The sequence below is a fragment of the Triticum urartu genome, chromosome 6 (assembly GCF_003073215.2).
Source record: "Triticum urartu cultivar G1812 chromosome 6, Tu2.1, whole genome shotgun sequence".
NCBI lineage: Eukaryota > Viridiplantae > Streptophyta > Magnoliopsida > Poales > Poaceae > Triticum > Triticum urartu.
The window spans coordinates 16,101,967-16,112,409 of record NC_053027.1 but is presented as its reverse complement, the minus strand read 5'-3'; the positions used below and the strand labels follow the sequence as shown (position 1 = coordinate 16,112,409).

General features: G+C 45.1%; 1 non-coding gene across 1 annotated transcript; it reads right to left on the bottom strand.

The window, feature by feature from the left end:
* Nucleotides 1–2,089: 2,089 nt before the first annotated feature.
* Nucleotides 2,090–2,163, bottom strand: TRNAI-GAU. The gene has a single exon. It is a non-coding gene; the product is annotated as a tRNA-Ile (tRNA).
* Between the last annotated feature and the right edge of the window lie 8,280 nt (nucleotides 2,164–10,443).

The window sequence follows — 10,443 nt, the reverse complement described above, 5'->3', positions numbered from 1 at the left end:
GTTTTAAGGTTTCCTTTACACGGAAAGAATGAGCTAAGTTTTTTTTGCTTTGACGTGAGGTGAGTTGAGGGTTAGTCTAGATTTTTTTTTCACAAACAGGATTAGTATGGACTAGTTGGCATTGGTGGGTAATTTTTATCAAGTTTTATGTCCAAATGGTATTGGGAAGATCAAAGGGCTGTAATTTTATGACGTGTTAAATTAACAATTGGATGTTTCTAATTTTTGTGAGATTTTCTAGCTTATTTCCTTTTTTCTGGTTAGCTAATAGATAGATACTAAAAAAAAACAGATGGTGTCGCTTGAAGAAACGTACTAACCGATCGTGGCTACGCGGAGGTGCTCCTTCATGGATCGTTTGCTTTTTTTTTGCAAGGTAATACGTTTCTTTCTCATTCATAAAATAAAATAAAGATTCGGTTACAAGACACGTAAACACCGACATTACAGTACTGAAAGGATAGGATAATCCTACGCAACCAGCGCCTGTCTCTCCTCGGCACCACCGAAGCGACCACCAAGAGAGAGAAGACAGATCACCTCTTCACCCGAGCTCGACGCGCTCCATCGTTGATCTGCAGCTTTTATGGACCTCAAAGTAGTTTGCCAAAAGCAAAACCATGCCGTTGAAAGATCAGACCGGGGCACGTGTCCCCGGACACGCCAATCGAACTCCAGACTGACATCCCCGCACAACTACAACAACGTCGGAGGAGAACCAGAACTGGTCAGCCTCCAACCACACACCCAGCACAGGATGCACCATCTTCCAGCTGTTCAACTGCGGCAGGCCACGGTCTGCGCGTACTCCCGGAATAAAACCTCCCTGTTCACCATGACGTCGAGATAACCGCAGCCAACGGGGACAGAAGCAGAAGGAGAGACACAACCTGATGGAGTCGCCACCGCCGCCTCGCCGACACCATCCATGAACCCTAACTTCGCCGATCTGAAGGATCGGCAAACACACGATGCCATCAACTCCGAGACGCCGCCATGAAGGACATCGCCGGTGTGGGAGTGGAGCTGAGGCAGATTTATTCGTCTGGGCGCCGCACCCACCACCCCAACGACGCACCACGACATACAAAACCAAAACCTAACTAAAGAGCGGAGGAACGGGGGCCCCCCTCCCTCCCGCCACCGAAGCAGCAGACGGAGGGAGGGAGGACCAGCGATCTCGCCGGTGAAGATGGTGGTAGGCTGGTCGTCTGGATTTCCTATTTGGCGCATATGCGCCCGCTTGCCAACCGGCGCCTGCAGCGCTCGCGCGATGGGCCGGCCCAATAGCTTTTTTTCTTATTAAATCAGCAAAAAGAAGACCTATTTGGCGCATATGCGCCCGCTTGCCAACCCGGCGCCTGCAGCGCTCGCGTGATGGGCCGGCCCAATAGCTTTTTTTCTTATTAAATCAGCAAAAAGACATGTGTTAGCTGTGATTCGAAACAGGGACCTCACACACGTAGTACCGATGGTGCAACCAGCAAGCCAACACAGTTCATTTGTTCAGAATGAACTTTTATTTTCTTTTACATCTTCCTTCTTACCTTTTTCTGTTTTCCTTTTTTCTTTTTTCGTTTTCTGTTTTCCTTTTTCTTCTTTCGAGTTCGATGAACTTTTTTCAGATTTGTTAACTTTTTTTTCAAATTCGATGAACTTTTATTCAAATCTGATGAACTTTTATTGAATCTGATGAGCTGTTTTCAAAATCGATGAACTTTTTTTCAAAAATCGCTAGTCATCTGAAGCTGTATTGGTTAGCTGAAAAATCCCGCTACCGTGCTGCGTGAGTTCGAGCCGTGCTTCTACCACATTTTCGCTTTCTTTTTTCACGCGACCGTTTACTGCTCGCTCCGTCTGTGGGCCGGCCCACTTCGCGCTGCCAGCAGGCGCCGGTTCGCTTCCCCGGCGCCGAACGCGCCGAATAGGAGCTCCCCTGGTCGCCTGGCGGCGGCTAGGTCAGGGGAAAACGATTCGCTATGACCGTTCATGGATCGTTTGCTGGGCTATCCGTTTTGGGCCGTACGGGCTATATATATATAGTATATATACAAGAAAGGAAAGCATAATTGCAATTAAGAAAAAGAATTAGTCCCGACGGGGCTTGAACCCGTGACTTCTGGTACATCGGACCAGCGCTCTAACCAGCTGAGCTACAGGACTTAATTGCTCTCTAGATAGTCCTTTTTTATTAAAATAATAGACAACTTTTTTGATACTTCAATAATTGAGAATACCGAAGAACGGCGAAATCAAGATGCGTGAGAGTTAGGCTCCATTTATCTTAATATCCACTCTCACGGCCATCAATTTATCGAGAAACAAGAACCTAGGCAAGCTTCGAGCTCTCACAACTATTAGGGACATCCGGCCGTCCATCTCGATTCCTTGATGCACTTTCGGCCATTGGATCGCGCGCTTGGAAGGCCTAGGCCGTCGGACCGAACACGAGCACTATTGCAATGAATAGTTTCACTCCCGGTGTGCCACCGTGTGCAATTACAGTGCACCGCCAAGGGAATTTTCGTCATTTCACGCATAGGCGTATAAAAGGGCAACAACTTCCCTTGTGAAGACCTAAGACGCCTCCTCCAGCACTAGTGTGGCCCTCTCTCCGTCCCGCCTCGCCCCTCTGTCTCTTTATCCCTCCAATCACAGGAGCAGCCCGCGCCTCCCTGCCCCGCCGCCGTCATCTCCTTCGCCCAGTCGGCCCCGCCGCACCGCACGATGTGGAATGCGATCCATTCCCCCGCCGTCCCCCTGGCCCAGGCTAACCCTAGCGCTACGGTCGCCATGCCCCCGCCGTCTGCTCGGCAGGAGGAAGAGCGAGGCCGCAAACGGATCTGGAGTTTGAATCGGGATCCAATGGCTCCTGCGCGGCGTGATGCCTGTTAAGGTGATCTTGTTGTACATCTGTTCTTCCACTATCCTAGGTTCTCCAAGCTCGATTGATTTTTTATTTTGCCTTCAATTTTTTAAGCAGGGTGGTTGCTATCTCTCGGATCTTTACTCGTTCTCTTGGTGCCGGTGGCGTTCCTGCGACTGCTATGTAGATGGACCTGGAGGTTGAACCTCTTTTCTCTCTGTTCGTTTGGATTCTCGTCACGATTTATGTGTAGAGCTTGTTCTTGTGCTGCTTGATGAGTTTCTTCTCCTCTAATCTTGTGTGCTGGATTAGTGATTTTTATTTTCTTCTTGTGGAGGAGATTCTCAGGTTTAGCTAGGTTTCAAAGAAGAGATTTTTCTTTGTCTTTCTTGTTTTGTTTGTACCTTGCTTGACTTGACACACAACAGCCTCGTGTGTGTTACCTTCGCCATCGTCCCGCCCCAACGGGTGTCTCTGCCGCCGCCGCCGCATCCTCTCGCTGGTCTTCTCGCATTTGTCCTTGCACCGCCGCCAGCCATACGCGCCGTGGCAGTGGACGCAAGCGCCGCAGGAATGGATAGGTATGAGATGCACGTACTCTGCGGAAGACTTTATTCGGCAGGTGTTATTCTCCCGGCAATGATAAGCATGTTTTCTCTTTGAGACTTATCCCTTGTACGTGCGGTGCAGCAGCTAGACCTGCACATGGTCACGGCTTGCACGTTCGGCCTGTCCTGATCATCTTGCACGGGTAGTCAAGCCAAATAGCCGTCAATTTACCTAGCTAGCTAGTAACCCCATGCACGCATGGGATTTCTATCATAGCATGTACGTGAGCTATGTCCATGCATAGCTCTTTGCATGTGCACGTACATCCACTTGCTCGTTAAGTGAGGCTCATTAGATGATGCATGTCTATCATAGCATGTACGTGAGCTATGTCCATGCATAGCTCTTTGCATGTGCACGTACATCCACTTGCTCGTTAAGTGAGATGCTTGTATGTATATATTGGTGCCATATTTTTATATATGATAAGTACAAAATTACGACAAAGTCTCATTGAACATGATTGAATTATCTTGATCGAGAAATCAAATAAAAGAATACATAGTGATGTATAAGGTTCGATGAAAAACCGAGGGAGCGGTGGATAATTATGCTTCATTAAAAATTAGGAAAATATTATTTACTTAGCATAAAATCTGAAGTATTTGAATAGTTCAAAGGAATTTAAGAATATATTATTTGAAGAGTTCAAATATTTTTTAGTGAAGATAAGGATCATTGTGACAAAAGATAAAGTGATTCTTCAGTATTGAAGAAAATTATCTGAGTCATAAGTTTAGGAAAACACTCGAATAATTGTGGAATTATTTTATTACCAATATGCTTTTATAAAATTTGGGGTATAATTGAAACGATAAGATATACACTAAACAGAGCACCGCATATTAGCCTTGCTAATAGAAACCATATAACTTATGGAGTTTATAAACCAGATAAATGTTGAATTATAGGATATCTCAGAAACATGACTTGAATTCCTTCCATCGAAATGTTCAAAAGGCAAAGTGTTTGTCACGGATGAATATTTTTTCAAGAAAGTGTTTTCTTGTCAAAGAAATGAGTGGGAGGATACTAGAACTTGGAAAGGATTATTGAATCTCTAGTGGTAATAAGTAGGATTAACAAACCAGAAGTTGTTCTGTTAGATTGTCTCCAAAATAAACCGTAAGTTATGGATATGGAAACCCTAAAACTTGTAACAGGATTATGCAAATCAGGAAAATCGTTGAATTTTCTGAAATTTCACGATGAGATATTCATCTTAGAAGAAGATGAACTATCACACTGACACGTGGAAAGCTTTGTTTCACTTGGCCACTCCGCCCCATGAGACGGGAGCAACATCCGGCCATTGTCATATTCGTCTGTAGTTGGAACCAGTGGCCGGAGCAAATAAAACAACAAAATTGTTTATCTACAAACTTTTCTCATAAAGGTATGATAATTTCCCAGATGCACTGTTGGCATAATGGGCGAATTTGCATGTAGCTCAGTCTGTCGCCGCACACCGCAAAAACCTTGCCTGACTTGTCAACATGCCCGGCTCAATGGAGCGGTGCCAATATTGGTAACATGTGCACAGAGATTAAGAAACTAAAAAATGCACTAGCAATTTGCAAGGAGACACCCAACGTTCCGACCCGTTACATGCAGAGATAAAAATTTCGCATCACCTAGTCAAGCTTTATCATATGGAGGAGATACTGTAAAGACAACGTTCACGGGCGGACTGGTTGCGTGAGGGGGACAAAAATACCAATTACTTCGAGAGGCCAGCGAGCATGCGACATAGAAAAAACAAAATAAAACACTTAGAGAGGGAAGACGGCTCGCTAGCACAAGACCCACGGAGATGGCATCTATGGTGAATTCTTTTAAGCAAAACCTTTCACAGCAGAAGGTCTTCCGGGTGTGCAAGATGTTCTTGATAGCGTTTTGGTCAAGGTTACTCACGAGATGAGTTCTATGTTGACTGCTCCATACACTAATGAGGAAGTGAAAACATCTCCTTTTCAGATATTTCCAACAAAGGCGCCCAAAACAGATGGCTTCCCCGCACACTTCATTCCATGTCATTGGGATATCTGTGGGGTTGAGGTCACCAACGCGTTTCTGATAATTTTGCAAGGTGAAGAGATCCCAGAGGTAATAAATGAGACAATCTTTTTTCTTATCCATAAGGTAAAACACCTCAACCAACTCACTCAGTTTCATCCTATTAGCCTTTGCAATGTCCTTTACAAAATTGCCTCAAAAGTGGTCTCTAATCATCTCAAGCAAGTTCTTCCCAATATCATCTAAGAAGAACAGTGAGCGTCTCATTACTGATAATATTATCACAACATACAAGTGTTTACACTTGATGAAGAGCAATGGTGCTAAGAAAAATAGATTTTGTGCGGTTAAATTTGATATGATGAAAGCCTATGATCGGGTCAAGGGAATTTATCTTTAGGCTATCATGTCAAAGTTGGGGTTCGCAGTAACTTGGGAATCTCTTGTAATGAAGATGGTTAGTTCAGTGAAATTCTCCGTGATGTTTAATGGAGAAAAAATAGAAGAACTTAAGACAACAATGGGGATCCGACAGGGGGACCCAATATCTCCTTACCTATTTTTGTTTGCAGCAGAGGTCCTTTCATGCCTCTTCCAAAATAAGAATAAGTCATCCCACCTATGTGGCATTAAAGTGGCATCGCCAGCACCGCCAGTCAACCTCATGCTATTCGCAGATGACAGCCTACTGTTTGTCAAGTCATGTAGTCAAGGAGCTAATGAGTTGTCCTCTTTGTTAGAGTCCTATTGTAATGCTTCCCGTCAAAAGGTATATCTACCGAAGTCTTCTATTTTATTTAGTAAAGGTTGTCCTAAAGTTTAAAGCTTGAAATTAAGGAGGCCTTGCATGTCCCAAATTAGTCTTTGTCTAAGAGATATCTAGCAATGCTGACTGATGTTGGGAATTCTATGAATGGTGCCTTCAAGTTCTTGAAAGATAGAGTCTGCAAAAAAGTGAAGCGATGGATGGAGAAGATCCTATCAGTTGGTGGCAAGGAAGTTCTTATAAAATCGATTGCTGAGGCAGTACCTGTTTACTCTATGTCTTGTTTTAAGCTCCCGTGTGACCTTTCCAAGCATATTAATACTCTTATTCGGAAGTTTTGGTTGGGTATTACAGAAGGTAGGCGAAAGCCAGATTGGGTATCCTAGAGTGTTATGACAAGGCCAAAATCTTGTGGAGGACTCGGCTTTCGAGATACTGAACTCTTTAAACTTGCCCTGCTAGGCCGTCAGGCTTGGCGCATTTTGATGGAACCAGCTTTTCTAAGTGCGAGAATACTAAAGGCTAAATACTTTGCTACTTCAGGATTTCTTGATGCTGAGCTTGGGAATTCCCCTTCGCAAATCTGGCAATAGATATTGGATGGTAGGGGCACCATGAAACAGGGCCTTACTAGGAGAGTAGGGGACGGGACATCCACACCGATCTGGCAGCATAACTGGATTCCCCGAGACATTAATATGTGGCCCATTGTAAATAATGTACTGGAACTGCCCGAACTGGTGGCCGAACTGATCACAGTGGATGCATCGTGGGACATGGACAAGCTAGCTCAAACTTTCCTACCTACATATGTACAAGCTATTGCTTCTATCCCCCTATGGACATGTCAGGTGGACGGTTTCTGGTCTTGGACCCATGTGAAGAGCAGGTTTTTTTTCAGTTCGCTCTGTCTATAGAATGTTAGTCTCTACGAAGTTACGCCGCGACGCATGGCTCGAGGGCAGAGCGGAATCTTCAAACTCGGAGAGGGGTCCGAAGGACTGGACAAGCATGTGGCAAACAAACGTTCCCTTAGATGTTAAAACTTTCTTATGGAGGTTAGCTCAGCAATCCCTACCCACAACTGATCTCTTAAAGAGTAGCTAGGAACATGTCGACAATTCCTTAATGTAGTATTTGTGGACGGGATGATCCTTGCAACACACGCTCCTACATTGTAACATGTCAAGATGCGTGTGGGCTTTGTAAGATCCAGACCTAGTTGAAGTTGTTGAGAACAATAAGGAACCAGAAGCAAGAATGTGGATATTCACACTAATTGATAGCTTGCAACATGATGATTTTGTTAAAGTGGTGGTTACACTATGGGCTATCTGGTATGCATGTAGAAAAGCTCTCCAAGAGCAACAATTTCAGACCCCCCATGCAAATCATCACTTCATAACAACTACATCCAGGAGCTCGGTGAGTGAACCATCCAGGACACACCCATTGCTGATAGCGAGGGCACCTCGCCCGCGCAGCGGCAGGTTTTGCTAAGATCAAGGTAGATGGGGCAATGGCGAGGAACTGAAGTACACTGGTAGAAAAAGGGCCTATAGTCCCGGTTCGTAAGGGCCTTTAGTCCCGGTTCCTGAACCGGGACTAAAGTGTCGGTACTAATGCCCCGACCCTTTAGTCCCGGTTCAATCCAGAACCGGGACTGATGGGCCTCCACGTGGGCAGTGCGCAGAGCCCAGTCAGGAGACCCTTTGGTCCCGGTTGGTGGCACCAACCGGGACCAATAGGCATCCACGCGTCAGCATTTCTGTGGTTGGGGTTTTTGTTTTTTTTTGAAAGGGGGGTTGGGGGTTGGGAGTTTTGGGGGGTTAATTTAGGTGTTTCATATATTGTGTTAGCTAGCTATAATTAATAGAGAGAAGTGTCCTCTCTTATGTCCGTGCTTGGTCGACGCTACGTACTATACATACGTATAGAGAGGACTAGACACGCTGGCTAGCTAGTAAGAAAACGAAGGAAACAGAAGATCGTGATGAACATATATGCATACAGAGAGAAGTGATATCGACCACCTCTCTTTCTCCGAGAGATTGGTCGAACAACAAGTTCTCGTATATCTATCTGACACTACCGGCTACATATATACAGTAATTATCTCTTACAAATATAATCATACGGACTCAGGGTCAACATAGAATTCTCCGTCTTCAGGGATCACGTGGTCAAGAAAGAATGCCGCCAATTCCTCTTGAATTCCTCGCATGTGAGCTGGTGCTAGGAGTTCATCCCGCTTCCGAAACATCTAATTTAAAGAAGGGGGTCAATACATATATATATATGAATGAATGAAACTCAACACAAATGATGGTAATAAAATAAAATTGTGAATGTTGTTATTTACGTACTTCATATTGTTCGTCAGTGTAGCCCCGCTCACAGGTCGTGTGGCGGATGGACTCGCAAACATAGTACAGAAATCATTCCCTTGTTGCTGCCACAACCACTTTACAAGAAATAGAGGTTAATCAAACTGATAAGCAAGAATGCCAAATGGTATTGATGAAACTAGCGCTTGAATGACTAGTAGATGCGCTTAAAATGCTACTATAGCTAGTACTTACTTTCGGGTGTCTAAATTGCAGCTCCTTCGGCAGTCCCGGAGCTTTTCTGGTGAATTTTCTCCAAACCCTGCCGGACAAAGAAAACAATTACTTGATATATCAGGAAATGAACAAAGTTGCTGATATGGTGGATAATGATCGATTTAACTTACTTCTCGAGTATTTGAGTCATGTCTGCATAGTCCTTGGGATCTTTTCGTCTTGAGTCTAAGACGGTTACTAGTCCCTGCTCAAGCTTAATATGTAGGAGAATATAGTGGAAACTGCACACGCATGCATAACTCATCAATTACATTACTATAACCTTGACTAATATATAAGGGAAACCGAATACGCACAAGACAGTAACACTCACTTGAAGTTGTAAGGAAAGAGTATTATATCTTTTTTTTGATTTATTATCAACGATTGTAGCATGCTGGCCTTGGTTTCTGTGGCATGAAATTTAACCTGAGTTGCATCTATGAGATATGTGTTAATGAACCCAATATCACCGACTTGTCTTTTCTTCAATTCGACGATCTTCAATCTGCATAATATAGTGAGGATGATTATAAATACATGCAATGAAAGAGCTAAGCTATATAGAGAAACTTAATGACAGAAGTAGTACTACTTACAGACAGTAGCAGGCGACCGTTGTTTTATCGAGGGCCAATTGATTGAAAAACTGATAGAACTCCTCAAATGGAACAGGCAACAGATCAATTCCAACGAGGTCATGCTCCTTTTTAACTTTCAAATACAAAGTACTCCTCCCCCCAGAGTCTCTGCAGATTTTCAAGTACCAATCATGCAATCTTCGCATCATCGTTGATAGAGATCTTTCATCTTTGACGAGAGGCTTCCCGTACTCGTATCTTTGTATCTGCATCTCCATGGGTTCAATAATGTACTTCGTCGGGCAGGTAATCTGCAAGATTGCTATAACCGGGCACCATCCTCGGATCATTAGCGACGTTGTGGCTAGGCACCTTGATCGGGGGGCACGATTGCTTCGCTTGTTCGCCGAGCTGGGCAATTTGTTTCCCAGCTCGTCGTTCTTTCAGCCTTTGATCACTGACAGTACTTCCCGACCGCTCCGCTTCGGCAAATTCCTTTCCAATAATGCGGTCATAGTTTCCTTTCGGCGGATCAGACTTCGGTGGTTTTGTCAGGGCAGCCAGAGTGCGCTTCACTTTCACCCGATCTACCTTCTCCTCCGGAGGTGGATGTTTCTTTGCTTTCACCCCTTCAAAGAATTTCCTCACTTCTTCTCGCGCGATCTCGGCGTTCTCCTCCTGGGTCCTCTCGTATGGTAACTTCTCTGGAGTCTTCAGAGAAGGACCGAATCTGTATGTCCGACCGCCTCTGGTTGTACTGCTAGACGCCGACCGAGCAGACGGAGCGGTTGTCTTCTTTACTTGCTTAAGAGGCGGAGGAGAAGGACTACAACGCGCCAGAGCAGCTTGAGCGGCGGAAGGTCTCTTCCGCCCTTGCTGACGAGGCAGAGAAGGAGGAGGCTGGCTGCTCGGGCGCGTCGGCGCAGGCGGAGAAGGAGGCAGAGTGCCGCCACGCGCCGGAGAAGGAGCTGGCCGAGGGTCCTGATCGTCACTCGCCGGAGG